Source organism: Pleurodeles waltl, chromosome 1_2 (genome assembly GCF_031143425.1).
Source record: "Pleurodeles waltl isolate 20211129_DDA chromosome 1_2, aPleWal1.hap1.20221129, whole genome shotgun sequence".
In the NCBI taxonomy this organism is placed as follows: Eukaryota; Metazoa; Chordata; class Amphibia; order Caudata; family Salamandridae; genus Pleurodeles; species Pleurodeles waltl.
Window position 1 is genome coordinate 910,380,004 of NC_090437.1, and position 27,489 is coordinate 910,407,492.

Here is a 27,489-nt window from a genome sequence, read left to right on the forward strand (position 1 = left end):
CTAACCATGTCTCAGGCCTGCCACTACAGTGTCTGTGTGTGCAGTTTCACTGCCAGTTCGATTTGGCATTTAAAAGTACTTGCCAAGCCTTAAACTCCCCTTTTTCTACTTATGTCACCCCTAAAGCAGGCCCTAGGTAGCCCATAGTTTAGGGTGCTATGTGGGTAAAAGGCAGGACGGACATGAACATATGTGTTCTATATGTCCTGGTAGTGTAAAACTCCTAAAATTCGTTTTACAGTGCTGTGAGGCCTGCTCCTTTCATAGGATAGCATTAGGGCTACCCTCATAGACTAGTGAGGTCATATTTAGCATGGCCAGAATGGTGATACAAAATTCTGCTTAATGGTGAAGTTGGATTTTAGATTACTATTTTAGAAATTCGACTTAGAAAGTGAGAATTTCCGTACACCTAAATCCTTCTGTGCCTTCCAATCCATGTCTGGCTAGGTTTAGTTGACAGCTCCCTTGTGCATTCACTCAGACAACCCCAAACACAGGATGCTCAGTCACACTTGCACACATCTGCATATCAAATGGGTCTTCCTGGGCTGGGAGGGTGGAGGACCTGACACTTACATGTCAAAGGACAGTAGCCTGCCCTCAAACAAAGAACTGCCACACCCCCTGCTGGGACCCTGGCAGACAGGATGAAACTAAAAGGGGACCTTGTGCACTTCTAAGTATCAACCACTTCAAAGGCACATTTGGGTATTTAAGCAGGGTCTCAGACCCTACCAACTCGGACACTTCTGGACAAGATACCACTGGAGAAGAAACCCTGAACCAGAACCTGCAACCTGCCAAGAGAAACTGGCAGGCTGCCCAAAGGACTCACCTGACTGCTTTTCTGCAAAGGACTGCTTCCCTGCTGTTGCCCTTCAGCCTTGCTGTCCTCTGGCTCTGCTGAGAAGTGCTCTCCAAGGGCATGGATAGAGCTTACCTACTGTTCCCTGAAGTGTCAGGACCAAAAATACTTCATTCCTGCAAAAGAACTCCTTGTGCAACAAAAATCGACACACAGCCTGCAAGGAATGACGGACAGCCTGCCTCGCGGTGAGAAAATCACCACACACTGAACCGGATTGACACAGTCTGACTTCCCGAAGAGGAAAACAACGCAATGACAGAATTGCGACCGGAAATACGACGCACGGCCCACTGGATCGACGCAAAGCTGAGCCGGAATGACGCAGCCCAACTTCCTGAGAGGAATCAACGCAGCACCTGCCGTGCAGAAGATATTTCCACGCAATGCCCACAGGATCGATGCAGACCCTGTGACATCGTCCTACACGCCCAGGATTCCAATGTATCATCCCCGGGGGCGTCTGAAAACACGATCCCATTCTTCACACGAAAATTGACGCAAAGCTTGCCATGCGTGAAAACTCACAGATGCATCTTCTGTGTGCACTGAAAAAATCAACACACACCTCCCCGTTTTCCTCGCATCTCTTCCTCTGCGGTCCGTTGTGGAGAATTCGAAAGCGAACCAGGTACTTTGTGCTTCCAAGAGACACTTGTTGCTTTTTAAAAGACTAAAAACACTTTATATAATTTTTACAGTGATATCTCAATGTAGACTTATTGAATCGTGATCGTGTTGACATGCATCTTATCAGATCAATATTATATATTTTTCTAAACACTGTGTGGTGTATTTATGTGGTGTTCTACTGTGACATTGCATGATTTATTGCACAAATACTTACACATTGCCTTTTAAGTTAAGCCTGACCGCTCAGTACCAAGCAACAGAGGGTGGGCACAGGATAATTTAAATTGTGTGTGAATTACCCCAACTAGAGTGAGGGTCCTTGCTTGGACGGGGGTAACCTGACTACCAACCAAAGACCCCACTTATAAGAAGCATTTTGTCTCACCAACTGTCTGCAAGGGCAGTCTTTGACAAACTCCTGCAGGGTCTTGTCAGGCCACTAGGATTTAGCAGCATAAAAGGCCTGCACAATGTCTACTAAAGCATCTGCTATGGCAGGCCATCTAGGACTATGACTGTGAAAATGTCGTTTCTTTCTCGCTTTCTGGTGCTGGACCATGCCACAAGCTCGCTGCCTTATCATCAAGTTCGTAAATGTACTTCTGTTGTGTGATATAGGTGTGCCAAACTGTTTCTGTCACCAGTGCTCGGTACACCTGCGGCTTCTGTGCAATTTAGGCCTTCTGGGGTGCTAAGGATTGATGAAGTCTCTCACCTGGACCAGGAGTTCCACCTCTATTTTGTCATACTACACACCCTAGTGCACCTGTCCCACACTTAACCTGATATTAGCTCTCCATATATTGTGGCTTTGCAGGCCTCCCATAGTGTGGATACCTCCTTTACTGTATCCTTGTTATCCTTAAAATAGTGTTTGGTGACCTCCCAGAGATGGCCCACCATTTTTAAGTTAGAGAGGTGCCAGATTGCCATTCTTCATTCTCTCTTGCCCCTCCGTTTCCAAGTTTCAAGGCAGATGCTAAGTGGTAAACGATTGGAGATTTCTTGTGCCAGGTATTCATTCTCTGTTGCATGGTTAATCTCTGCATCTAGGTTTATGTTAAAGTCTTCATCCAGTATTGTGAGCGCTGGTGGCAGTTCAATGATTAGACTTCCTAGCAAGTCCAGTGCTGACTGTTTCCGGTGGGACACAGATATTCACTAGCACTAATGGTTCTCCCTCCCATTCTATCAGTGTCACTGTGTAGTGGCCCAGCCTGTCTCTCTATATTCTGATAACATGAGAAGTGTCAATTTCCTAACAAAAGCAGTACTCCCCTAGACCCCATGCTGTGCCCTGCATGGCTCACCACAGTGTAATTCCCTCTAGTCTAGGCTTTGCATCTAGTGCCTTTCATGTATGCTTCTTGGAGTAAAACAGTGTCTGCCACATATCTACTGAGTGCCTTTGTGACAAGGCCCATCTTTATCTTGCTGCTGAGTCCACTAACATTCCATGTCAGTAGTTTTAATGTGTGGGTGGCCATGTTTGGAGCACCAAGTCCCTTTTTTTTGTGCTCCTCGGTCCTCCATGTGGGTCATGCTTGCCCACCCACTTCCTGTTCATTGTATTGTCTGCTGCCAATTATTAACCAATCCCCAACTCCCCACCCACCCTATCTTATCATACTGCAGCCTTTGAACAGAGCCCTTCCTCAATTCACAGTACATCTGTCACCCCAAATTATGAAACTGCTGCTATATTTGTGTTGATCCCTTACTCTAGATGCTGTCACTTCTTCTGTGCAGGACAGCTTGGTGCTTAATACTTTGGTCCTTCCCAGGTTATCTAATTAGTGAATGGTTCATTGTCTTCCTCTTGCTCACTCCCTACTCATATAATCTCATCCAACATCATTGGTGTGACCCTGAAAGGAGAACCTCCATCTCCCTTGTTCCACAGCTGGACCTCCTCCTTGTCAGTGGTTTCTTGCTCTTGGGTGAAGGCATCCAATTGGTTTGTGTTGTTTACTGAACAACCCCTCCATATCTTAGCCACCATTTTTCCTCTTTCCAATTTGGCTTTGTCATCAGCGGGGGCTGCAATGGTGCATTTCCGGGGTCCGCAAAATCTCTTGTGTTTTTGCCAGAGCTCAGTAGGCAGTAACTCCCTCTATTCTGGTCTGGTATGGGTAGCCCATGACGTTCCAACCACTCTCATAACTCCGCCGCAGTTGAGATGAAATATGCAGTGTCTTTCTCAAGTTTTGCTGGGAAGAGTAGGGCATATGGGATGCCCAACCGGTGTAAGTACTGCTACACCGCAATGAATGTCTCTCACTGCCTTTGTACCACAGTGCTATAATCTGGGTAGATGTGCACCTGGCTCCCTTCCAGAAGCTATGCACCCTTGCTTTTTGTAAAATGGAAATGAAACAGTCTTGGAATAGTAACTCACAGTGGCGTCTCCAGTTGTGGAGGTCTGCTGGGCACTCCATGTCCTCATGCAACTATGACCCAACTTGATGCCTGCAGTTATAGCACCACAAATGCCAGCCAATTCTCCAGGAATAATCACCTGCTGGGTCCCTCCACCCCTTTCAGACATTGTGAAGCAATCTCCCCTCGGTGTCAACTGCCTTCTTTGTCATCCCCTGTCCCCCTCAGTGTGTTTATATCCTTCTTCAGGGCTTGTCTGTGAGGGGTTTGGTCTCAGATGTTTGGCTTTGCTTGTGCCAGCTTGATTTTAAAATTTGTCATCCTCTCTGCCCCCTTTTTTTGGTCAGCAGTGCAGGATCCAATACTGCCTTTTCTATTTTGTTTTCTAGGGTCATGTTGGTATCTAGTGTGGCCAAAATGGCTGCTGCATGTGCCCCCTATTCATGCTCTGTTGGCACCGCCATTGGTTAGTTCTTGCTGCCCTCACTGCCAAGCATTGTGCCACTTTGAAAATATGATGAATGAGAATGGTCTCCTTAATGCCACATATTCATAAAAAAATGAAGATAATATGACGCTAAGAGGCGCTAGAACCTTGTAAATCTGCCCTGTCTTTTATCTTTAGTACTTATTTCCAAGAAGTAGTATCCACCCCTGGAACCTGCCTCGTCAATCTCAAGGCGATTCCATGGCTTGGATGAGGTGGACTCACTTGCGTAATGTGGCATGTTTCATCATTGGCGACCTCATCCCACCCCAGTAGATAAGACTACAAGGGCAGATTCAACCTCGAGGGGGACTACCTTGTGGGAGTTCTTTTAGATTACTTGTCTGGATATTTCTCTGGGATCCAGTTACTTGACTAAAAACACCTTGGGATAACCCACAAGGGTTCCCTTATTTGGTGGTTTCCCGGTATGAATAAAAATACTAATACAAAGTATTAATTCCGGACTGTATGGAGTATCATGACCTCTGTGTCCCCCTATAGTGCCGACATGTTTCTGCCCTCCCACAAAGTCTATACTAGTCTCATCAGGGCAAATAGGATCCCTCTGCTACTGCCATTGGAGAGTATAAATAAAAAACCCTACCTTCCCCAAATAGGTCAAAGTAGGTACCCTACGTCAAAAAACAATGCCAACAAGGAAGATATTCATAGGATTCGGGCGCTCACAGTTAGTCCAATAATGTAATAGTATAATCCGTTCATGGCACGGTGCTCATGGCAAGAGGATCTTCCTTAATCCTCCAAAGTTTCAAGGCAAACCAACAGAAAAAGAATAGATGTCAGAGCACTCATGATATCTTAATTAAGAGTTACTAATGTATCCAGTCTTCTTAGTCAATTATTCACAGACTCATGTTCATCTCAGAGTCCAGTTTTATTCACAGTGTTCAAATATCTTCCATAAGTACAGCCAAGTACAGCCAACACGTGTTTACGTAGGGAGCCAATCGCGGAGTCAAATACACCCCGCAACGTCCCAGTTACAATGAACAGTATATAGTGATAGTTTATTCCGAGAGATATATATGAAGTTTACTTCGATGCAATTATGGTTTGGATGTAATATATGATATAAGGTTATTCATCAAACGTTTGGAAATTTCTTTACCTAACATAGCAATTTAACTAAGCCCTGATGAAGTCCTTAAGAGAGTAACTTCTAATAGGATGAAACACGTGTTGGCGATACTTGCAACCAGGGTGTGATTCAATTCACATTTTTGGCAATGTCCCCTTCTAGCTATGTACTAATTTCTGGAATGCAATAATAATTAACTGTGAAATTGTAATGAAACAATCAATTGAAATGCAAATTACATGACATGCATGACCTACCAGACCTACAATACTTTAGGCACAGATGGTTGGCAACCATGCTTGCCACTGCTACAATACTTTTTGTATGCCATTGAAAACAGCATTCAGTCTACGATGAAACTGAATGGTCAACAGAATTATCTCAGAGAGAACCTTTGATCTACAATATCAATGACCAATTGCTCATATTTTGCCAAGGCGGCAGTCCCTTCCTTATGAATGTACCTGGATGTCCCAACAGTCAGTAAAAAAAAATATATTCTAGAACTTCAATTCTATCTGTATGCTGAGACAACTAGTGACTTGCTGATGAAATATAGATGAATTCCTCCTACGAAAAATGTCCTGCACTGCACACCTTCAGCAAGAAATTAGTGTTTCATTATCACACACCAGAATGAAACTCCAAACCCATGGACAAAATCTCTGAGGGCAAGAGCACAAGAATGTCCAATGGAGTAGGATTTCTTTGACCATCGTCATTAGTACCTAACCCTTTTGTTATCATCAATAGTTCCCACCAGACTGAATCACTCTCTTTCTGGGTGGAAGCTTACTTTGCATCATGCACGCAGGGACTTACATGGCTTTCTTTTGATACACATCATGCCTAACCACCAACAGCATTGAAGGTTAAGAATAGACCTTGTACTGGTATTACAAAATGTGTTTTTGTTGGTTGACCTTGCTATTGTACATCTTTCACATGATGCACAATGTAATGTTTGTGAAACATATCAATAAAGATTTGTTGTTATAAAGATAAAAAGGTAGGGATAATTGGTTATTAAAGTAGTAGATCTTGTTACCATTATTTTTCACTATTACCATCAGTTTGCAGTTGATACTACTAAGCAGTGTTTTCTTTTACTTTCCTCCTTTCAGAACAACCAAAGAAACCCAGGCCTATAGCAAGTCCAATGAAAACACCAGCACTGCTTTTACCTCCACTGCGTACTACAAACACTCCTTCAGTTTGTATGTCATGTTTATTTATTGTTCCACAATAATTATTCTCAAATCTTTCTTTTGCAATACGGCCCAGTATATTTTCTTTATTGTATTTTTCTCAAATGTATTAATTTATCCTAAACTCAACTACTTACATGTACTAAACCCTTATAATTCTTTTTATTATCATTAGCATTCTCTTTATAACTCACTCTATTTTCTTTTGTTTCCATTTTTTATACTTTTTTGCTTTTTTTTCCTACTGTGGCAACCGTTCCCCCGTCTTTTATTTCCTACTCTCTATTTTCCTCATGGTATTCCTTAACTCATTGGTTTATTAATATCTTCAAGGTAAATTCCACCATTTTCCAATGGTATTAGGTTACATTTTTGAAGATTTTGAAAGAAGCTTATTTGTCCTCTACAAGTGTCTAGATGAGATCCATTGTCGTGGTACCCCAACCCCTTGCCTCTGCCCTGCTGAAATCAGTGTCAGAAACTTCATCATGCCCCCCCAACATTCGGGAAGTATCATTCAAGCACCCATTCATTAGCTGTGTACTGCCTTATCCCCATAGTCACCAATAATTCCCTGATTAAAAGAGACCAAATTATAGCGAGAACAATAATTATGTGCGAAGTTCTACTACCTGCAATTTTGAGTGGTTCCAAACCCAGAATTATTGGGGCTGCAAATTTCAGACTCAATAATTCTAATCCCAGAGTCACGGGATCCTATCAGAAACTGCAAGAATTGTGGGTGGGATCACAGCCTGGCTGCAATTCTACCCCTCTAGCAGGGTGGAGAGCAAATATGTCTCCCACTGAACAGGCTCAAACCTGCCCTGATCTACAACCCCCTCCCAAGCCCCTCCTGGCCCTCCCACTGACAATTTCCACTTGAATTTTTCTTCAGAGAATGTGGAGGGGAAAATCAAACAGAAAATGATCCAGTATCTCCAGGTATGTGTAAGCATCCTTTGTTGTTTGAAAATGCTGAATACATTGGGGACTACAGTCTTCCAGTACCACAGAAGGAGAAACTAATACACTTGAAATGTGGGCCTACGTAATGACACCCAGAGAATAGGTGGCACATTACACCACTGCTCAAGAACGCAAACCTCTTATTCATCCTCACCTGAGCAAGGATGGCAATCAACCTCCCCTATACCTGTGAAGGACCATTCCTGCAGTGAAACAATTGCCATCCATAACAGTCCGTTCAATGCAGACCACTTTAGGAAATAATTTCTTATACGAGCAGGTAAAATAGCAAAAGTATTCAGCAAAATGAAAGCAAACATAATCAGCGGCACATTCAAAATGGTGATTTCCTAAACTAAGCACCCTAGATTTTTCTAATATAAAAGAGGTTCAAATATTAAATGTTAAATAGGGTAAAGGGAGATATGGTATGAATATTATATGCTCAGGTACGACAGGAATTTCTCAACAATCCATTCTGTATGTTTCATAGTTTATAAAAAGAAATAAGCACCCTATTTAGCCTACCACTGATCACTTCCATTATAAGGATGCCCCATGGAAAGGATAGGTAGTGGTGTAGGTTACTTTGTATTTTGCCTTGTTGAATTATTTTATCATGACTTACATCATAGCTACCCTGCCAAGTGTGAGATCTGTTGATGATAGAAACAAATTACAACGTAAAAGACCTCACAATGAGCGAAGGTGGTCAGGGTATCAATCAACAGATGTGTAAGAGGACTTAGTGAAATCTGAAGGGAAAGATTGACAGCATTCAGTCACTGACACTGCACAAGACATATCTCATGCAAGTGAAACGGCAGTAAACCCAATTTGTGAACTTTTAGTAGCCCAACGTTAGTGACATAGAATTAAAAGTAGGAAGGACAGACAGAGTTCAAAACAATTTTAAAACTTGAAAGTAATACTGCATAAACATTGTGAAACTGTATTCTGGTATTTTTGTGGGAGCAGGGCTGAACCACAAAGGAGGCATACCAGTGTGATTCTTTGTACAAGAGAAACATTTTAAATTGGAAAACAGAGGGATAATATTTGAAAGTTGGGACAGAAGGAGTTTGTGAGTGTTCAGAATGAGGATCATAAGCTGGAGAAAACAACATAAACTAAAGACCAATCTAGTACTACTCCAAGACTACTAGCTGTGTGTGCCCTAAATGGCTGGTTACCCAAACATTATAAAAGCAAGTTTAGCTGTGCTCATTATTTTAAAATATTGTTCTCTTTCTATTGGCTGCCTGAACTGCTTGAGTTATGTTAAGTTATGCAGATTTGTAGAGCCCACTATCACACAGGAGGGTATCCTGGCACTGAGCAGGTGTGGGTATAGAAACACCAAGGGCCTAGTTGGACTGCTCAGAAAACTAGGTCTTTAGCTTCTTGTAGCATTCAAGATGTGAGGAGGAGGCTCTTATGTGTAGCAGCAGGTTGTTCCTAGCTTTAAGTGTTTTGTAGAATAGGGCACGACTGCCAGATCTTTTTTTTGCATGCAAGGGATTTGTGCAAGCAAGAGTCTGGAGGAGTGGAGTTATCTGGAAGGTTTGTAAAAACATATGCAATTATTGGGGAAAGCTGGACCATCATTATGTAGTGCCTTGAAAGTGTTGGTGAGGAGTTGTAATTGCGCTCATTTATTAATGGGGAGCCAGCAAAGCTCCTTCAGGTATGGCCTGATGTGAGTATGACATTGGAGGTTGAGAGCAATTCTGGATATTGAGTTCTGAATAGTCTGCAGCCCTTTGATGAGTCTGTTGTTAATCCCGGCATAGGGGGTGTTCCCATAGTCCAGGTTGCTGGTGAATATGGCATGCATGACATTTTCCTGGTACTGATTTGGAGCCATTTAAAAATCTTCCTCAGCTTCTTTCGGTTATGGAAGCATGAAGAGTTCATTGGGTGCTCATGTTGAGTTTACTGTTGATCATGATCTTGAGCTCCTTCATGTGAGTGGTGGGGGTGGGTGTCAGTCTTAACTCTGTGGACCACCTTCTTCCTGAAGATGACAATTTTGGTCTTGTCAGTGTTCATCTTCAGACAGTTGGTCTTCATCCAGTGGGGGATTCCAGTCATGCAAGCATTGAACGTGAACAAGGGAGGGAGAGAATGAGTTGTGTGTCATTCACATAGCAGACGACATTGAAATCATGAGAGCAGATGATGCTAGCCAGAGGGATCATGTATGTGTTGAAGAGGGTTGAGCTCAGGGAGGTTCATTGTAGAAATCTGCAGATGGGGCCACTTGCATTCAGGGTGTATGATCCAGGCTGACTGACTGGATCCTTTCAGTCAAGAAGGAGCAAATCGATTGAAGTGCATACCCTTGGATTCAGATGTCTTATGGATTTCGATGAGGATGGGGTGGGAAACTGTGTCAAAGGCTGCAGATATGTCTAAGAGGATGAAGGATGCAGTGTCTCCCCTATTCAGAATCCAGATTGAGTGGGAACAAATAGTTGGTGGTCATTGAAGCATTCAGTGAGGTGTCTGTTGATGATTGTCCCTGAGACCTTGTACAGGAAATATAGCAGGAAGATCAGTAAGTTTGTGGCAAGTTTTGAAGGGTCTGAAGAGGGTTCTTCAGCAATGGGAGTACAGTTGCATGTTCCTAGCATCTGGGAAGGTCGCAGAAGAGGTTGATGCATTCAGAGTGAGTGTGAGTATTCATTCCTATGGAGTAGGGTTGATGGTGTAGGGGTCTGATTATGCCCCTGAGTGTTTTTTGGGGGGGATGACGATGAAACCTGTGGATAGCATAGGTTCTTTGGGAGATTAGGAGGCATTTGGTGAAGTCTGTCAGGTTCGCTTGTGGGCTGAACCTGCTGTAAATGGAGGTGATTTTTTTGCCGAGGAACTGAGACGGATTGCTGCAGAGTTTCTGCAAGGGCATGATTGAGTTGGAGGCAGCGGATGGTGAGGTGAAATCGTTCACAATCACAAAGATTTCTTTGCTTCTATTGGTAGTGACATTGATTCTGTCTGCCAGTAGGTTTGGTGGTCCAGATCATTTGGTGGTAGGGTCTTAAGGTATTTGAATGTCTTTATGACTGCAGTGTCCTGGCCCTTTTCTATTTGTGCTCTAGCTGTTTGCAGTGATGAATCATCGGTTTAAGGTCCTCCTTGACGAACTGGCTTGGGGATAAAATCTTATTGTATGGCTGTGAGTTGGTGCTGGAGGTCATCCAATTATTGAAATTCTTGATGGCTTTGGGAAAGTTGGTTCTGTGTTCAGTTTAGTGGGTGTTGACAGCAGTGTTCCAGCCCTTGCCAGTGATGCTATTCCAGTTTTTGTGGGTTGGTTGGTGCATGGATCATGGTGCGTTGGACCAGGACGGGGAGGCAAACTCAAAAAGGGCATAGTCTGTCCACGGAACGGGTGTGGGCTCATCTACTCAGACGCTGCTGACATTGGTAAAAATAGAGTCCAAGAGGTGTCTGGCAACATGGGTAGGACCCTTTACTCGCTGGGTGAGGCCCAAATTTCCAGCATCCTCTATAAATGTTCTTGAGTTGTGGGCAGCCTGGTCTTCCAGGTGGAAGTTCAATTCACAGAGTAGGATGTAATTGCTAACTTCAAGGGAGAGTTGTGCAATGAAGTCTGTGATGGTGCCGGCGAAGTTGATGCATGGTCCTGGTGGTCTGTAGATGAGAGTGCCATTTCTGAGTTTGTGAAGCCTGTTTTGTCTGGCAATTATATAGCTGGGTTGCCTGTAGCCATGTTAGGTGCCAATGCAGGATTCATCCATGTTTCCATAAGAACATTGAGGTTGGGACACTGTTGTGCACTGGGTCTCAGATCTCTGTGGTGTGCTTGGTGAGTGGGCAAGTGTTGTGGAGTATGCATGCACAAGTGGAGTGTTATGTGGGTGCTTGCAGGAATGGGTGAGTGTGAGAGATTGGGGGGTTGGGTGCCGTTGGTTCAGTGAGTGTTGAATGTGGGTAAGTGTATGAAAACGTGAAGGAAATATGGGAGAATGCTCCCTCATTGTTGTATGGTGAGGTGAGGCAGCAGTGTGTCAAACAGCGGGCAGGGTTGAAGGCATGCAGGATCATTGAATGGTAGTGGTGGGAGAGAGGAGGGCTAGGATTCCTGATGACAGTTGCCGTCAAGGCATGGAAGGGTAAAAATGGGCTTTCCATTTGTGTGTCTCTTGTGCCCCAGCAGCATGGCCGCTGTGTGCATCCACTGTATGTCCAACCTGTGGCAGCCATCATGTGTGTCCTGGAAGGGGAGAGTAGTGCTGTCACTTCCTGTGCAGATGATATGATGGGAAATCCAGTGATATGACTTCCTGTGTACATCGATGATTGAAATATGTCCTCTTGCTTGACTTCCTCTTTTAAAGACAGTTTAGTTCGGAAACAAATGATTTCACTTCCTGTGCAGAGGGATGATTGTTAATGTAGTGATGTCACTTCCTATGCAGATAGATGATGACAGATCCTGTAATGTCACTTCCTGTGCAGGTGGATGATGGAAATGAGTCCTTGTTTTTGACTTTTCTCTGAAAGAACATTATTCAATAAATCACCTTTTTACATTTTATGAACATTGGTCCTTTTCTCCTGGAACTAAACATGTGACTTCCTTATAGTTTTTATTGACCACACATACACATTGTTTGCCTTGACCTGAGATAGACTCAATAAACAATAAAGGGAAAACTTTGAAAAGCATGGGATTATTTACTAACTTTTTAAACAGGAGCACATGTTGTGCAAAGCAATACAAAAATGATATACATTTATATAAGCCTAAGCATATATCATACAATTATCCAAGTGCCATCCAATTGCCTCAACACCCTTTACAAAATAACTCCCTAGAGTCACATTCACTGAGAGGTTTCAGACGAAGCAAGGGTTGCTGGTTTGAGGTTAAATAAAGGCCAACCAAGTACCACTCCTAGAGATGCAAGGAAGAATGTCTTGCAAGTTAAAAAGTCAAGTTTTTAAACAAAGTCAGAAATCGGTCAAATTTGGAACAGGGGAAGTTTCTTTGTCTGTGGCAAATAAAATGGAAATTGCAGAATGGCCAAAAGAGCCAGTGCATGTTTTAGGTATGCCAAGAAGGAGAAGTTTAGTAGATCTAAGGGTGATGCAGATTAAATTCTAAATAAAATCTAGGGAAAACCTGGCAGTGACCAAAAAATCATTTTATTTTGACCCTTACACTCAGGGAAAAGAAAAACTCTAGGTGTGGAATTCATTAGATATTTGTTTTTGAAAAATAATCTCTGACTTTGGTTGTTTAATTTCTTTGAAAAACAAAATATTTAGGTGCCATCAAAGCCAGTGGTGGTAGTCCAGCAAATATTTAGTACATCAGAGTAACAACCATGGCAGTGGCTTCTGCAACATTGCAGAGCTCATCCTTATGTCACTGTTGATTTCGAAATTTCAAGGACGGTGGACTTGCCAGGCTGGCATGGTAAAGTACTCCACCAGCCTGACCTAATGTAATCTGCCCGCCAAATACTAGATCAGGCCCAAAATCTTTCCTTATCAGGATAATCAATACATCTCCTTTCAGGCTTACTTTTCTTTAATCTAAGCTTCTTTATCTCTAGGCTCTATGTCTGTCCATAATTTAGCCATAAATGTTTCCTCATTAATTAAAGCTTTAGAATGAGTATTTAGAATTTTCAAACACAAAAGTATTTCAGGTTGATTCTGTCTAGAGAAAGCATCTGCTTTACCATTATTTGGATATAGTCTGAAATTATTCACAAAATAATTTCTTAGTTGGAAAAGGAAAAAGGTCCATCCTTCCAGGCTAAAGTATGGGCTGTGAGTACTCACCCTCTTGTGACTGCTGTGCAGCCTTCAAGCGCCCATCCAGGTCTGGGTACGCCACCGCCAGGATACTTAGCATGAGGGGGGTCAGTGCCCGATGGGCACCCCTTCCACGTTGGGAGGACTTCCCCAGCTGGGCCTCGGTGATCTTCCGCTCCCAGCGCCGCAGATCCTCCCACCTCTTTCTACAGTGGGTGCTCCGCCGGTTGTAGGCCCCCAGGGTCCGTACCTCCTTGGCGATGGCATGCCAATGTGCCCTCTTCTGGTGGGTGCTGACCTAGTAGGGAGACACAGAAATGGAACACAGAGGACAGGCACCTGCAAAATGGCAACAGCTGGCAGATTGTCAGACATAGGACAGACAGTACTCCCAGACATACAGAACAGTGGCACACAGCATTCCATGCACCAAGACCCATCCTGGCTCACAGGAGCACACATCTGTGCAATCCACTCCATCCATCACTCACACAGTGCCCCCCAAACCCGGACTCACCTGTACCTCTGGCTGTCCGTAGAGTCTGCCGTACAGGGGCAGGACCCCTTCCACTAGTTTCTCCAGTTCTTCCTGGGTGAAGGCCGGGGCCTTTTCCCCTGCACCACGTGGAACATCCATAGCCAGAGGCAGGCCACAGCAGTACACAGAGTGGAGTACTTGTCCGCACAGGATCAGGGAGTCAAGTGATCAAACGATGACGAACGTGCGTATGTTCCACGGTGGTATGCACCTTCACCGCCGATGGCGATCATGCTACGCCAGGATTCCCCATTGGCATCCATGTTATCCAATGAGGGTGCGAACAGCGGTCAACACCTCCGTACGCTGTGACGTCAACCGCTAGCGGTCTTAGGTCACTTCCACAATGAAGGGGCAGAGCTACATTGGGCAGACATTTTGCCATCACCTACCCATCTTGAAATTCATAATACTCACAATGCTGGGCATACTAGCCAAATGAAGCACCTAGGCCTCTATCCATTGAGTATACAGGGAGTGCAGAATTATTAGGCAAATGAGTATTTTGACCACATCATCCTCTTTATGCATGTTGTCTTACTCCAAGCTGTATAGGCTCGAAAGCCTACTACCAATTAAGCATATTAGGTGATGTGCATCTCTGTAATGAGAAGGGGTGTGGTCTAATGACATCAACACCCTATATCAGGTGTGCATAATTATTAGGCAACTTCCTTTCCTTTGGCAAAATGGGTCAAAAGAAGGACTTGACAGGCTCAGAAAAGTCAAAAATAGTGAGATATCTTGCAGAGGGATGCAGCACTCTTAAAATTGCAAAGCTTCTGAAGCGTGATCATCGAACAATCAAGCGTTTCATTCAAAATAGTCAACAAGGTCGCAAGAAGCGTGTGGAAAAACCAAGGCGCAAAATAACTGCCCATGAACTGAGAAAAGTCAAGCGTGCAGCTGCCACGATGCCACTTGCCGCCAGTTTGGCCATATTTCAGAGCTGCAACATCACTGGAGTGCCCAAAAGCACAAGGTGTGCAATACTCAGAGACATGGCCAAGGTAAGAAAGGCTGAAAGACGACTGTAAAGAAATGGCTCCCTGTTGCAGTTACCCCCCACTTTTTGCCTGATACTGATGCTGACTTGACTGAGAAGTGTGCTGGGACCCTGCTAACCAGGCCCCAGCACCAGTGTTCTTTCACCTAAAATGTACCATTGATCCCACAATTGGCACACCCTGGCATCCAGATAAGTCCCTTGTAACTGGTACCTCTGGTACCAAGGGCCCTGATGCCAGGGAAGGTCTCTAAGGGCTGTAGCATGTATTATGCCACCCTAGAGACCCCTCACTCAGCACAGACACACTGCTTACAAGCCTGTGTGTGCTGGTGAGAACAAAATGAGTAAGTCGACATGGCACTCCCCTCAGGGTGCCATGCCAGCCTCTCACTGCCTATGCAGTATAGGTAAGACACCCCTCTAGCAGGCCTTACAGCCCTAAGGCAGGGTGCACTATACCATAGGTGAGGGTACCAGTGCATGAGCACTGTGCCCCGACAGTGTCTAAGCAAAACCTTAGACATTGTAAGTGCAGGGTAGCCATAAGAGTATATGGTCTGGGAGTCTGTTTTACACGAACTCCACAGCACCATAATGGCTACACTGAAAACTGGGAAGTTTGGTATCAAACTTCTCAGCACAATAAATGCACACTGATGCCAGTGTACATTTTATTGTAAAATACACCACAGAGGGCACCTTAGAGGTGCCCCCTGAAACTTAACCGACTGTCTGTGTAGGCTGACTAGTTCCAGCAGCCTGCCACACCAGAGACATGTTGCTGGCCCCATGGGGAGAGTGCCTTTGTCACTCTGAGGCCAGTAACAAAGCCTGCACTGGGTGGAGATGCTAACACCTCCCCCAGGCAGGAGCTGTGACACCTGGCGGTGAGCCTCAAAGGCTCACCCCTTTGTCACAGCCCAGCAGGGCACTCCAGCTTAGTGGAGTTGCCCGCCCCCTCCGGCCACGGCCCCCACTTTTGGCGGCAAGGCTGGAGGGAACAAAGAAAGCAACAAGGAGGAGTCACTGGCCAGTCAGGACAGCCCCTAAGGTGTCCTGAGCTGAGGTGACTCTGACTTTTAGAAATCCTCCATCTTGCAGATGGAGGATTCCCCCAATAGGGTTAGGATTGTGACCCCCTCCCCTTGGGAGGAGGCACAAAGAGGGTGTACCCACCCTCAGGGCTAGTAGCCATTGGCTACTGACCCCCCAGACCTAAACACGCCCTTTAAATTAGTATTTAAGGGCTACCCTGAACCCTAGAAAATTAGATTCCTGCAACTACAAGAAGAAGGACTGCCCAGCTGAAAACCCCTGCAGCGGAAGACCAGAAGACGACAACTGCCTTGGCTCCAGAAACTCACCGGCCTGTCTCCTGCCTTCCAAAGATCCTGCTCCAGCGACGCCTTCCAAAGGGACCAGCGACCTCGACATCCTCGGAGGACTGCCCCTGCTTCGAAAAGACAAGAAACTCCCGAGGACAGCGGACCTGCTCCAAGAAAAGCTGCAACTTTGTTTCCAGCAACTTTAAAGAACCCTGCAAGCTCCCCGCAAGAAGCGTGAGACTTGCAACACTGCACCCGGCGACCCCGACTCGGCTGGTGGCGATCCAACACCTCAGGAGGGACCCCAGGACTACTCTGATACTGTGAGTACCAAAACCTGTCCCCCCTGAGCCCCCACAGCGCCGCCTGCAGAGGGAATCCCGAGGCTTCCCCTGACCGCGACTCTTTGAACCTAAAGTCCCGACGCCTGGGAGAGACCCTGCACCCGCAGCCCCCAGGACCTGAAGGACCGGACTTTCACTGGAGAAGTGACCCCCAGGAGTCCCTCTCCCTTGCCCAAGTGGAGGTTTCCCCGAGGAATCCCCCCCTTGCCTGCCTGCAGCGCTGAAGAGATCCCGAGATCTCTCATAGACTAACATTGAAAACCCGACGCTTGTTTCTACACTGCACCCGGCCGCCCCCGCGCTGCTGAGGGTGAAATTTCTGTGTGGGCTTGTGTCCCCCCCGGTGCCCTACAAAACCCCCCTGGTCTGCCCTCCGAAGACGCGGGTACTTACCTGCAAGCAGACCGGAACCGGGGCACCCCCTTCTCTCCATTCTAGCCTATGTGTTTTGGGCACCACTTTGAACTCTGCACCTGACCGGCCCTGAGCTGCTGGTGTGGTGACTTTGGGGTTGCTCTGAACCCCCAACGGTGGGCTACCTTGGACCAAGAACTGAACCCTGTAAGTGTCCTACTTACCTGGTAAAACTAACCAAAACTTACCTCCCCCAGGAACTGTGAAAATTGCACTAAGTGTCCACTTTTAAAACAGCTATTTGGGAATAACTTGAAAAGTATACATGCAATTTTTATGATTTGAAGTTCCTAAAGTACTTACCTGCAATACCTTTCGAATGAGATATTACATGTAGAATTTGAACCTGTGGTTCTTAAAATAAACTAAGAAAAGATATTTTTCTATATAAAAACCTATTGGCTGGATTTGTCTCTGAGTGTGTGTACCTCATTTATTGTCTATGTGTATGTACAACAAATGCTTAACACTACTCCTTGGATAAGCCTACTGCTCGACCACACTACCACAAAATAGAGCATTAGTATTATCTATTTTTACCACTATTTTACCTCTAAGGGGAACCCTTGGACTCTGTGCATGCTATTCCTTACTTTGAAATAGCACATACAGAGCCAACTTCCTACATTGGTGGATCAGCGGTGGGGTACAAGACTTTGCATTTGCTGGACTACTCAGCCAATACCTGATCACACGACAAATTCCAAAATTGTCATTAGAAATTCATTTTTGCAATTTGAAATTTTTCTAAATTCTTAAAAGTCCTGCTAGGGCCTTGTGTGTTAAGTCCCTGTTTAGCATTTTCTTTTAGAGTTTAAAAGTTTGTTAAAAGTTTGAAATTAGATTCTAGAAACAGTGTTAGATTCTTTAAAAAGTCTTCCAACTTTTAGCAAAATAATGTCTGATACAGAGATGAATGTGGTGGAACTCGACACCACACCTTACCTCCATCTTAAGATGAGGGAGCTAAGGTCTCTCTGTAATATCAAAAAAATAACCATTGGCTCCAGACCTACCAAAATTCAGCTCCAGGAGCTGTTGGCAGAGTTTGAAAAAGCCAACCCCTCTGATGATGACATCACAGAGGAAGAAATTAGTGACTTGGAGGCCAATGTCCCTCCTCCAGTCCTAAATAGGGAGAACAGGACCTCTCAAGCCCTGTCTCCAAAAATGATAGTCAGAAATGTTGCTTTCCTCACAGGAGGGTCCAGCATTTCTGAAATCACTGAGGATGCTCTCAGTGAAGATGACCCCCTGTTAGCCAGGATGGTCAAAAGATTGGCTTTGGAAAAGCAGCTCCTAGCCATAGAAAGGGAAAGAAAAGAGATGGGCCTAGGTCCCATCAATGGTGGCAGCAACTTAAATAGGGTCAGAGATTCTCCTGACATCCTAAAAATCCCCAAAGGGATTGTAACAAAATATGAAGATGGTGATGACATCACCAAATGGTTCACAGCTTTTGAGAGGGCTTGTGTAACCAGAAAAGTGAACAGATCTCACTGGGGTGCTCTCCTTTGGGAAATGTTCACTGGAAAGTGTAGGGATAGACTCCTCACACTCTCTGGAAAAGATGCAGAATCTTATGACCTCATGAAGGGTACCCTGATTGAGGGCTTTGGATTCTCCACTGAGGAGTATAGAATTAGATTCAGGGGGGCTCAAAAATCCTCGAGCCAGACCTGGGTTGATTTTGTAGACTACTCAGTAAAAACACTAGATGGTTGGTTAACTGGAAATGAAGTGTGTGACTATGTTGGGCTTTATAATTTGTTTATGAAAGAACACATTTTAAGTAACTGCTTCAATGAAAAGTTGCATCAGTATCTGGTAGACCTAGGTCCAATTTCTCCCCAAGAATTGGGAAAGAAGGCAGACCACTGGGTCAAGACTAGGGTAACCAAAACTTCCACTGGGGGTGACCAAAAGAAAGGGGTTACAAAAACTCCCCAGGAGAAAGTGGGTAACACTAGAAACAAAGAAAAAGAGTCCTCTGTAGGCCCCCAAAAACCAGAACAGGTGGGTGGGCCCCAAGACACAACCCAAAACAAAGGTGGGTACCAGGGTAAGAACTGGGATGCCACTAAGGCATGGTGCCACAACTGTAAACAGTCTGGGCACCACACCAAGGACAATTCTTGTCCCAAAAACAAACCCCAGAACAAAATTCCAGGGGTAACCAGTGTAGCCATGGGAGATGACTCCTCAGATGAGGAGGTCTTCATAGCCTTCAACTGGAAACAGGGCCCAACAGGTGAGTTGGAGATTCCAGAGGGAAGTAGACACTTCCACCACCTACTGGTGAATGGAATCCCAACCACTGCCCTGAGAGACACTTGTGCCAGTCACACTATTGTGCATGACAGGCTGGTACTCTCAAACCAGTACATCCCAGGTGAGATGGCCAGAGTAAGAGTTAGCCCAGACAGGGTCACTAATAGGCCTGTGGCTCTTGTGCCCATAGAAGTGGGTGGAACTTTTAGCTGGAGAAGGGTGGTAGTCAGTACAGACCTCCCCCTTGATTGTCTCCTTGGAAATGACTACCCAGAGGTTAGTCAGAGCCTAAGAGAAGAACTGGTCCAAGGCCAGTCCTCTCCCAAGGATTCTGGAGTGCCTGCCTCTGCAGTAAATGCAAGTAGGCCCCAGAAGAAAAAGAAAAGGAAACAGAGTAGGAAAGGTGGACAACCTTTAGCCAAGGTTCCAGCAAGCCAAGGAGATTCTGCTCCAGTAGGGGAGAACTCCAAAAATGGCTCTGATAAAGTCCAACCTGACCCACAAGAAGTCCTGGCTAGTCAGGCAACTGTTAAGCCTGAGTGGGTGGCTCCTCAGCTAACAGAAGAAAGAGTGGAAGAAGGGTGTTTACTACAAGATGTGGTAACCCCCCACTCTAATACAGCAGACAGGCACCCTGAACCCAAAGAAGCCTGTAACTTAGCCCCTTCCCTTGTAGGTGAAGAGCTAAAGGTGTGGTTCTGGGCACTGACAGCTGTCAGTGGCCTCTGCTGGGTGTTAGCCTTTATGGCTGCACTATCCTTGGCATGGTGGTCTGACCCCATGCCAAATAACAAGTTAGGCCCCCTGACCCTGTTGGTCATGGTGGGGTTACTCCAGCTCTGGGTAACCTCTTTGGGTAAGCTAGGGGTGACCCTGGCTAAGATAAGATTAGCAGAGGTGGATACCTCTGACCTCAAAATAGAGAGAATGGGTAAAGACATAAAAAGCACAGACAAGAGGCAGTTCAGACTAGGTCCTATCACTGTGGAAGTGGGTCAGTTCCCCAGAGGGAATGACCTGAACAGGAGGATGTAAGGCAGAGTAGGCCCTGCAACAAACCAGCCATTTCCTCTACTCTTCCTCGCCTGACAGACTAGGAAGACTCTTCCAGCGTTGGCTGAGTCTCCTGGCCTGTGGGCTGGGGGGGGCTTGTGTAAAGAAATGGCTCCCTGTTGCAGTTACCCCCCACTTTTTGCCTGATACTGATGCTGACTTGACTGAGAAGTGTGCTGGGACCCTGCTAACCAGGCCCCAGCACCAGTGTTCTTTCACCTAAAATGTACCATTGATCCCACAATTGGCACACCCTGGCATCCAGATAAGTCCCTTGTAACTGGTACCTCTGGTACCAAGGGCCCTGATGCCAGGGAAGGTCTCTAAGGGCTGTAGCATGTATTATGCCACCCTAGAGACCCCTCACTCAGCACAGACACACTGCTTACAAGCCTGTGTGTGCTGGTGAGAACAAAATGAGTAAGTCGACATGGCACTCCCCTCAGGGTGCCATGCCAGCCTCTCACTGCCTATGCAGTATAGGTAAGACACCCCTCTAGCAGGCCTTACAGCCCTAAGGCAGGGTGCACTATACCATAGGTGAGGGTACCAGTGCATGAGCACTGTGCCCCGACAGTGTCTAAGCAAAACCTTAGACATTGTAAGTGCAGGGTAGCCATAAGAGTATATGGTCTGGGAGTCTGTTTTACACGAACTCCACAGCACCATAATGGCTACACTGAAAACTGGGAAGTTTGGTATCAAACTTCTCAGCACAATAAATGCACACTGATGCCAGTGTACATTTTATTGTAAAATACACCACAGAGGGCACCTTAGAGGTGCCCCCTGAAACTTAACCGACTGTCTGTGTAGGCTGACTAGTTCCAGCAGCCTGCCACACCAGAGACATGTTGCTGGCCCCATGGGGAGAGTGCCTTTGTCACTCTGAGGCCAGTAACAAAGCCTGCACTGGGTGGAGATGCTAACACCTCCCCCAGGCAGGAGCTGTGACACCTGGCGGTGAGCCTCAAAGGCTCACCCCTTTGTCACAGCCCAGCAGGGCACTCCAGCTTAGTGGAGTTGCCCGCCCCCTCCGGCCACGGCCCCCACTTTTGGCGGCAAGGCTGGAGGGAACAAAGAAAGCAACAAGGAGGAGTCACTGGCCAGTCAGGACAGCCCCTAAGGTGTCCTGAGCTGAGGTGACTGACTTTTAGAAATCCTCCATCTTGCAGATGGAGGATTCCCCCAATAGGGTTAGGATTGTGACCCCCTCCCCTTGGGAGGAGGCACAAAGAGGGTGTACCCACCCTCAGGGCTAGTAGCCATTGGCTACTGACCCCCCAGACCTAAACACGCCCTTTAAATTAGTATTTAAGGGCTACCCTGAACCCTAGAAAATTAGATTCCTGCAACTACAAGAAGAAGGACTGCCCAGCTGAAAACCCCTGCAGCGGAAGACCAGAAGACGACAACTGCCTTGGCTCCAGAAACTCACCGGCCTGTCTCCTGCCTTTCAAAGATCCTGCTCCAGCGACGCCTTCCAAAGGGACCAGCGACCTCGACATCCTCGGAGGACTGCCCCTGCTTCGAAAAGACAAGAAACTCCCGAGGACAGCGGACCTGCTCCAAGAAAAGCTGCAACTTTGTTTCCAGCAACTTTAAAGAACCCTGCAAGCTCCCCGCAAGAAGCGTGAGACTTGCAACACTGCACCCGGCGACCCCGACTCGGCTGGTGGCGATCCAACACCTCAGGAGGGACCCCAGGACTACTCTGATACTGTGAGTACCAAAACCTGTCCCCCCTGAGCCCCCACAGCGCCGCCTGCAGAGGGAATCCCGAGGCTTCCCCTGACCGCGACTCTTTGAACCTAAAGTCCCGACGCCTGGGAGAGACCCTGCACCCGCAGCCCCCAGGACCTGAAGGACCGGACTTTCACTGGAGAAGTGACCCCCAGGAGTCCCTCTCCCTTGCCCAAGTGGAGGTTTCCCCGAGGAATCCCCCCCTTGCCTGCCTGCAGCGCTGAAGAGATCCCGAGATCTCTCATAGACTAACATTGAAAACCCGACGCTTGTTTCTACACTGCACCCGGCCGCCCCCGCGCTGCTGAGGGTGAAATTTCTGTGTGGGCTTGTGTCCCCCCCGGTGCCCTACAAAACCCCCCTGGTCTGCCCTCCGAAGACGCGGGTACTTACCTGCAAGCAGACCGGAACCGGGGCACCCCCTTCTCTCCATTCTAGCCTATGTGTTTTGGGCACCACTTTGAACTCTGCACCTGACCGGCCCTGAGCTGCTGGTGTGGTGACTTTGGGGTTGCTCTGAACCCCCAACGGTGGGCTACCTTGGACCAAGAACTGAACCCTGTAAGTGTCCTACTTACCTGGTAAAACTAACCAAAACTTACCTCCCCCAGGAACTGTGAAAATTGCACTAAGTGTCCACTTTTAAAACAGCTATTTGGGAATAACTTGAAAAGTATACATGCAATTTTTATGATTTGAAGTTCCTAAAGTACTTACCTGCAATACCTTTCGAATGAGATATTACATGTAGAATTTGAACCTGTGGTTCTTAAAATAAACTAAGAAAAGATATTTTTCTATATAAAAACCTATTGGCTGGATTTGTCTCTGAGTGTGTGTACCTCATTTATTGTCTATGTGTATGTACAACAAATGCTTAACACTACTCCTTGGATAAGCCTACTGCTCGACCACACTACCACAAAATAGAGCATTAGTATTATCTATTTTTACCACTATTTTACCTCTAAGGGGAACCCTTGGACTCTGTGCATGCTATTCCTTACTTTGAAATAGCACATACAGAGCCAACTTCCTACAACGACCACCACTGAACAAGACACACAAGCTGAAATGTCAAGACTGGGCCAAGAAATATCTCAAGACTGATTTTTCTAAGGTTTTATGGACTGATGAAATGAGAGTGAGTCTTGATGGGCCAGATGGATGGGCCCGTGGCTGGATTGGTAAAGGGCAGAGAGCTCCAGTCCGACTCAGACGCCAGCAAGGTGGAGGTGGAGTACTGGTTTGGGCTGGCATCATCAAAGATGAGCTTGTGGGGCCTTTTCGGGTTGAGGATGGAGTCAAGCTCAACTCCCAGTCCTACTGCCAGTTCCTGGAAGACACCTTCTTCAAGCAGTGGTACAGGAAGAAGTCTGCATCCTTCAAGAAAAACATGATTTTCATGCAGGACAATGCTCCATCACACGCGTCCAAGTACTCCACAGCGTGGCTGGCAAGAAAGGGTATAAAAGAAGGAAATCTAATGACATGGCCTCCTTGTTCACCTGATCTGAACCCCATTGAGAACCTGTGGTCCATCATCAAATGTGAGATTTACAAGGAGGGAAAACAGTACACCTCTCTGAACAGTGTCTGGGAGGCTGTGGTTGCTGCTGCACGCAATGTTGATGGTGAACAGATCAAAACACTGACAGAATCCATGGATGGCAGGCTTTTGAGTGTCCTTGCAAAGAAAGGTGGCTATATTGGTCACTGATTTGTTTTTGTTTTGTTTTTGAATGTCAGAAATGTATATTTGTGAATGTTGAGATGTTATATTGGTTTCACTGGTAATAATAAATAATTGAAATGGGTATATATATTTTTTTGTTAAGTTGCCTAATAATTATGCACAGTAATAGTCACCTGCACACACAGATATCCCCCTAACATAGCTAAAACTAAAAACAAACTACAAACTACTTCCAAAAATATTCAGTTTTGATATTAATGAGTTTTTTGGGTTCATTGAGAACATGGTTGTTGTTCAATAATAAAATTAATCCTCAAAAATACTACTTGCCTAATAATTCTGCACTCCCTGTATAATCACACATTATTTACTCCGTTCCCTCTTAGTGATGTACATGTACATCTGTCAGGTTGCAGTTATTGTACAGACACTACTATGAAGAATGCAGTGAATGTATGTAGCAAATATGCCAGTGTATGTGTGCACATCACTCCTTTTTCTTACCCCTTACAGGTACCGACCCTTGTGGCTAGGAAGGGCACCATCAGTGTACAGACCACTTGTGGATATGGGGACCATGGTGAAGCGTCAGATCATAATAACCTACAGACTCACATGTGCAGCTATGCAGGACCTATGTGCATTACTGGATCCCGCACTGACTCCTGGAAATCGAAATCAGCATGCCATTCCAACTGAGGTGGCACTCTATTTCCTGGCCACAGGCTCTTTTCAAGTGACAGTGGGCATGGGTGCTGGTTTCTCACAGCCAATGTTGAGCCAGGTACTGACAAGATTTCTGAATGCATTTGTACAACATCTGCGATTCCCCCAAAGTGATGACCTCCCTGCCATCAAGTCTGATTTCTATGCCTTTGCAAACATTCCCCATGTCATAGGTGCCATCGATGGCACCCACATAGCTATCATCCCCCCAAGAGTGAACAGGTGCACAGAAACCGAAAGAACTTTCACTCCATGAGCATCCAATTGGTATGTACTGCAGACCAGTACATTTCCCATGTGGATGCCATGTTTCCAGGTTCTGTCCATGATTCATTTGTTTTGAGGAACAGTAGTGTGCCACAGAAGATGAAACAACCACAAGAGGACAGAGGGTGGATCATAGGCAAGTTTGCCTGTCACTAACTGACACATTGCAGAAAGCCAGCCTGTCTGACTAAGGACATTCCAATGACGACTCTGTATTGACCATTTCTCTAGGTGATTCTGGCTATCCAAACGTGCTTTGGCTCCTGACACCAGTGAGGACTCCCAGGACGGATGCAGAGAGGAAATACAATGAGGCCCGTGGACGTACTAGAAGGGTAATAGAGCGTACTATAGGTCTCCTGAAGGCTAGATTACGGTGCCTACACATCTCTGGGGGTTCCTTTCCTATGGTCCTGATAAGGTGTGTAGAATAGTGGTGGTCTGCTGCATGCTGCACAACGTGCCAGTGAGACATTCATTCCCCCTTTTAGAGGTGGAGGGTGCTATAGGTCCTGATCAGTTACCTCAGAGAGGTGAGGAGAGTGATGGTGAGGATGAGGAAGGTAAAGATGTCAACTCCAGGAACCAAATCACACAACTCTACTTCCAATAACTGTGTGGGACTTCAGCCTGTAAATGTGGTTAGTGACTGATACTGTTAGTGTGCCATGTCATCTAGGGGAAATTGGTCATGATATGCGAGACATGGAGCTCTTCAGCATGGTACTGACAGACAATATATGCATACCCTCTTTGCCTAATTTGAAACACACATTACTACCACCATGCACAAATTGACAACAAAATTGTTCCCTGCCAGTTACATCCATACTCCACTTTGTTCAACATTGAAGACAGGAGAGAGTGTTACAGGTGAGATATGTTGTTTATTGGTGGAATACAGTGAAATGTGCTATGTACAGTGATGGAAGTCGTAATGGTTGGGTGTCCTCAAAACGGACTTGGTGGCAGACCTGTGTGATGCCATAGGTGGATCGTATTTGTAGTTTAATACTTTATTTTGCCCTCAGCAAAGTGTATTTGGTGAATGGGTGAGATTGTTGCTTGGCAGTAGTACCAGTGTCAATTGTTGGAGGGGGCTTGTTCTTAGCTGGGTTTCCAGTGCCATATCTTGGCCTGAGACTATGTTTGGGTGCCTGCTGTGGAGCTTCGTGGGGTGGCATGGTTGGCCCTTGTGATTCCTGGGAGGGTATTTCCTGTGCTGTTTCTGCTGCTTGGGTCATCTGTTGCTGGTTGTTCAGGGCTGTTGTGTGGGCCTCTTGCCCGGTATGGGTGTCTGAGTGTTTGTTGACCAACTGCAGCAGTGCTCCAGCAATGGTGGCCAATGTGACATTGTGTTCTTTCCACTGTTCCATGGCCTGTTGGTGTTGTTCCAGCTGCATCCTCTGACTTTGCTCCAGGGTGGATACAATCTGTGCCAACCTGTCTTGGGTATGATGGTAGGCCCCCAATATCTCTGCAATGACGTCCTCGGCTGCTGAATCTATCTGGTGCCCTACCCCCTGACCCACTGGGGCACATGACCTTGCCATGGCCCCCTGTGCCTGTGTCTCCTGCGCAGGTCTTGACGTGCCACTAGTACTGGGGCCCACATCTTCCTACATGTTGGGGTGGGAGACTGAGGCCTCTGTAGCTGTGTTCCACCTATTTGTGCCCTGGGTCTACTGGTGTGGGTACGCATCCCCTGGCCTCCTGGTCTTGACTTGGTGTTAGTGGTGACAGTGTTTTTCTGGGTGGGGCTGCTGCATGGTGAGCATCCAGGGCTGTGTGAAGGGCCTGCCTGCTCATCAGTATCCAGGGATCCTTCACCAGTGTCCTGTGATGTGCCTCTGTCTCCCTGGAGTGTTGTGACACTCCTTGTCCCCTCCATTAGGGTTGCAAGGGTGGTGGTGCCTGTTGGGGGACATAGAAATGTATGTTACATATGCATGAGGGTTTGAGGTGTACTGAACTGTGCAATTTTGTGCTGGTGTGCCTTTCAGTGGCCTTCCAGGGTGCCTTTGTGAGGTGGGCATTGCATTTAGTGGCAGTGGTGGGGTTACATTGTGGTGGGGGTTATTATTCCATTGTGGGTATGTGCAGGGGTGGGTGGCTGTGCACAGCGGGAGTGATGTGGGCCTGGTAGTGAGTTGTGGGTGATGCAGGGTGGTGGATGTGGTGGGTAATGGATGGGTGATGTGTGGGTCTAGGTGAGTGTGGGTGGGGTGGTGCATGCTTTACAGGTATGGTGTATATGGGGTAATTGTAGATGACTTACCCAAGTCCATTCCTTCAGTTAGTCCAGTGAGTCTCTCTGGGTGCAGGATGGCGAGTACCTTCTCCTTCCAGTCGGTGTAGTCAGATGGTATTGGTGGCTGTCCTCCCCCAGTCTTCTGCACTTTGATGTGGTGCCTGGATGCCATGGCCCGTACCTTCCCCGCAGGTCATTCAATCTCTTGCGGATGTCGTCCCTGGTGCGTGGATGGTGTCCCACTGCATTCACCCTCTTCACAATGGTCTGCCACAGCTCCATTTTCCAGGCGATGGGTGTGTGCTGCACCTCAGACCCGAATATTTGTGGCTCCACTTTTAGGATCTCGTCCACCATGGTCCTTAGCTCGCTTTCAGTGAAGCGTGGATTTTTTGGGGGGGACATGGTGT